The sequence below is a fragment of the Apium graveolens genome, chromosome 5 (genome assembly GCF_009905375.1).
Source record: "Apium graveolens cultivar Ventura chromosome 5, ASM990537v1, whole genome shotgun sequence".
In the NCBI taxonomy this organism is placed as follows: domain Eukaryota; kingdom Viridiplantae; phylum Streptophyta; class Magnoliopsida; order Apiales; family Apiaceae; genus Apium; species Apium graveolens.
Genome location: NC_133651.1, coordinates 274,050,414 through 274,054,831, shown reverse-complemented (window position 1 = coordinate 274,054,831; position 4,418 = coordinate 274,050,414). Strand labels below are relative to the sequence as shown.

Genomic DNA, 4,418 nt, shown 5'->3' with positions numbered 1-4,418 from the left:
ATCTGATGAAAGGAAGTTGTTAGTTAAATCAATTGAAAACTTCAATCCAAAGACTCCATACTGAATAAAAGGATGGCAAGGATCTACAGACATGGAAAATTTATCTGTGTGATGAGTGGTCACTGTTAAGTGGCATTTATGACACTTATTTATGCTCTAATAAGCTTTGAGTTGGTATATTTGTACTCAAGTTATATGTGTTTTAACGTGTTTTCAAGTGTTTTTGCATTTCAGGCATTACTTTGTGAATCAGGTGAATTAGCATTGTTTTGATGCTAATATGATGTTTAGGATGTGTTGGAATAAAAGCTTGAAAGATTGGCTCAAAGCTACAAGGAATAAAAAAGGAAAAAGTAAAGTTTTTTGGCAAAAGGTCGGCGCGCCCGCGCTGATGTTACGCGCGGCCGCGCCAAGGAACAAAAAGTCAGCGCGCCCACGCTGGTGAATCGCGCGGCTGCGCTGGGTCGGGATTTAAAAATCCTGATTCTTGTGCAATTCAAATTCTGGACTCCTGGGATGCATGGACTGCTATATAAACATAACTTAGGTCATTTTTTGATATATATATTCATAATTTAGAGTTTTGAAGACATCAAGGAAGGAGAAGACGACATGAAACCTTTTTGGCATAATTCAACAAAGGCGAAGACGATCTAGTTTATTCTTGTGAATCTTTGTTTTGAGTTGTAATTTGGATGCTTGTTTCTTATTTTGCTGAACCTATATTCTTGTTTGTACTTGGTTTTATTTATTTGTATAAAGACTACGTTTGCTATATCATATTTTTATTGGAACACGCGTTGGCGATGAGTTCGATTATGGGCTAATCGTTATCGTGGGGTTCTAGCGGATTTATTTATGGATTTCTTTAGTTAATTTATTTTATGCTTAGTGTGTGGTGATTGTATGATATCCTAGTTATGGTTGTGCTTATTCGTCTTATGAGCGTCGCGAACTTATAAGATAGTGTGTTAATTCTTAATGAAGCGAAAGTGAATTTAAGGATTTAGAACTTGCCATGCTAGCATAGGTTCATGTATTGTTATGCATGATTCGTAGGTAATTTTAACCATCTTACTTGCCCTTTGTAATCAAGATAGATAACTTGTGCTTAAACCGTTATGTTGTCAAATTTTATAGACATATAGGGTCTCAATATAATTGGTGCCTATTTAGCTTCTATCTCTTTTGTGAATGTCTGGTAGAATGGTACTCGTGCAACAAAAGTTGGCGTTTATCAGTTTCGTGTTGTCTGATTAGTGTCATCACCATTGCATGCTAAGTTGAGAATAATAAGACTATTGTATGAAGTACTTAATGAAGTTAGAATCTCATGTCTGTCATATATATTAACTCAGTCTATCTTATTATTGTAGTATAATAATTAGTTAATTCATAGTTATAATCAACCCTAATTTATTATAGTCTTAACATTAAATAATAACCATACATTGTTGCGTAGGTGCGTAATTTAGATAATTAACCAATACAGTCTCTGTGGGATCGAATCTGATTTAGATAATTAACCAATACAGTCTCTGTGTAGGTGCGTTTACTTGCGTGTAATATTAGCGCGTGTTTATCGACTAATAAGTTTTTGGCGCCACTGCCGGGGACTACAGTGTTAATTACTAGTTTATGTGCTTTCCATCAGTGGTCGTTAAAGTTCATTGACTCGGACATTGTTACTTATTTGTCTCCTTGTTTTATTTCAGGTGATCTAGCGAGGGTGTATGCATACGCGTTCGCGTACTCGCAAGAGAACACTGGATAAAGCTAAGGAAGAACTTATGGTAATTCGTAGAGAAGTTTTTGAGGAAGAAAAGAAGGTAGAAGATGAAGAGAAAGTTGAAGAGCCAATTGTAGTAGCTATGGGTGATCAAGCAGAAAATCTGAAGGCTTTGATGGACTATTCTAAGCCTAAGATAAATGACATTCAGTCTAGCATCATTAGACCAGCCATCGCGGCTAACACTTTTGAGATCAAGTCAAATACGATCCAGATGATACAGAACTCAGTTCAGTTTGGGGGTTCTCCTACCGAAGACCCCAACATGCACATCAGGGATTTCATCGAGATTTGGGACACTTTCAAGTTCAATGGTGTGACTGAAGATGCTATCAAGCTGCGACTCTTCCCATTCTCTTTAAGGGACAAAGCTAAGTGTTGGTTACACTCTCTACCGGTAGGGTCTATCACAACTTGGGAAGATCTTACTCAAAAGTTTCTCACTAAATTTTTTCCCATGGCGAAGACTGCAGCAATCAGGAATGCTCTTACCTAGTTTACGCAGCAAACTGGAGAATCTCTGTGCGCAAACTGGAGAATCTCTGTGTGAGGCTTGGGATCGATATAAGGAGATGCTAAGGAAGTGCCCACACCATGGCATGCATGATTGGATGATTATCAACTGTTTCTACAATGGATTGGGTCCTACTTCTAGGACCATGCTTGATGCAGTATCAGGAGGAGCCTTGTGGGCTAAGAGCTACGATAAATCTTATGAACTTAATAAACTAATGGCTGCTAATGAGTACCGATATCCTTCCCAGAGACTGACTCAGGAAAAAGTTGCAGGAATTCTGGAGTGGGACGCAGCAACTGCTATAGCTGCCCAACTTAAGGCTTTAACAATGAAGGTGGACACTTTGGCTAATTATGGAATTAATCAAATCACCAGTGTATGAGAGCTTTGTGCTAGTGCCCACGAGACTGATCAGTGCGCAATTTCGAATGAATCAGCTCAGTTCGTGAGCAACTTCCAGCGATCGCAACAACCTGTGTCAGCCACCTATCATCGAAACAACCGCAATCATCCTAATTTCAGTTGGAGCAATGCTCAGAATGCGGTTCAACAGCCTTATCATTAGTATTCAGCTAAGCAGTACAACCCCTTGGTTTTTAGCAACCGCAGTATGCACCAAAACAACAACTCTAGCTGCAACCAGCTAATGAAAAATCTGAATGAGATGAGTTGAAGCTTATGTTCAAGATACAAGCGATTTCTATCAAGACCTTGGAAATCAAATTGGGCAAATTGCCAATGCCTTGCTAAATCGTCAGCCTGGTACACTACCTAGTGACACTGAAGTTCTAGGAAAGAAGGAAGCTAAGGAGCATGTAAAGGCAATCACTTTGAGGTCTGGAAAGGTTGCTAATCCCGAACAAACTCAAGAGTTTGCTGAAAAAGCTGGAGCTGAGAAAGAAGTAGAGCAGCAGGATGAAGAAGTGGAACCAAGGAAGACTACTGTTGAGCACACTCTGTCTGAGGGTAATACAGGGGAGAAATAGATCTATCCTCCATCGACTTTTCCTAAGAGGTTGCAGAAGAAAAAGCTGGACAAGCAATTCGAGAAGTTTCTGGAGGTGTTCAAGAAACTTCATATCAACATACCTTTCGCTGAGGCTCTCGAGCAGATGCCTAGTTATGCAAAATTTATGAAAGGTATTCTCTCTCGGAAAGTGAAGCTAGATGATTTAGAGACTGTCGCTCTCACGGAGGAATGCAGTGCTGTGCTGCAGCAGAAGTTGCCTCTGAAGCTTAAGGATCCAGGAAGCTTTACTATTCCATGTACTATTGGGAAAGTGTCTTCAAGCAATTGGACTTACCTGATCCCAAACCAACTTACATGACCTTGCAGTTGGCCGACCTTTCTATTACATATCCGAGAGGTATTGTGGAGGATGTCTTGGTCAAGGTGGATAAACTCATCTTCCCTGCTGATTTCGTCATTCTTGATTTTGAGGAGGATAAGAAGATTCCCATAATCTTGGGAAGGCCTTTCTTGGCAACTAGCCGAACCTTGATTGATGTGTAGAGGGGTGAGCTTACAATGCGAGTGTTGGATCAAGATGTAACTTTCTATATATTCAATACTATGAAATTTCCCACTGATAATGAGGAGTGCTTAAAAGTTGAGTTGGTTGATTCGGTGGTCACATCGGAACTTGATCAATTGCTAAGGTCTGATGCCTTTGAAAAAGCCTTGTTGGGAAATTCGGATAGCGAAGATGACGAAGGTTGTAATAACCCCCAAAATTTTGAACTTTTTGTAACCCTTGTGAATAGTGTTTTTGCGGAATGAGGAAACTTTTCATGCCACACTATGTAGGGGTTCTGTTATGGATATTCTGAGATTTTAGTAGTACTCTATATGGTATATAAGTGTATGTAAAGATCGTCAGAATCCAATTCCGAATACTTTGATTTTTCCCGGAAATCCACTAGATACGGAAAGAATTGAGTATAAGGTAACAGGATAAAAAGGATTTAAATTAAAGGATTATAAGAGAGGATCATAAAAGGAATATAATATATTGAGAAAGGTTAAGGGAACCTAAGTAATAAGATCCCGGGTATGATCCCTCAAATGATAAACGAAAACGAAAGTTAAGCGAACCGTATAACAGATCAGTG

The 4,418-nt window shown here is 39.2% G+C and overlaps 1 pseudogene; it reads right to left on the bottom strand.

The window, feature by feature from the left end:
* Positions 1-2,261: 2,261 nt before the first annotated feature.
* LOC141662641 (small nucleolar RNA R71) lies at positions 2,262-2,390 on the bottom strand (annotated as a pseudogene).
* Positions 2,391-4,418: the final 2,028 nt, after the last annotated feature.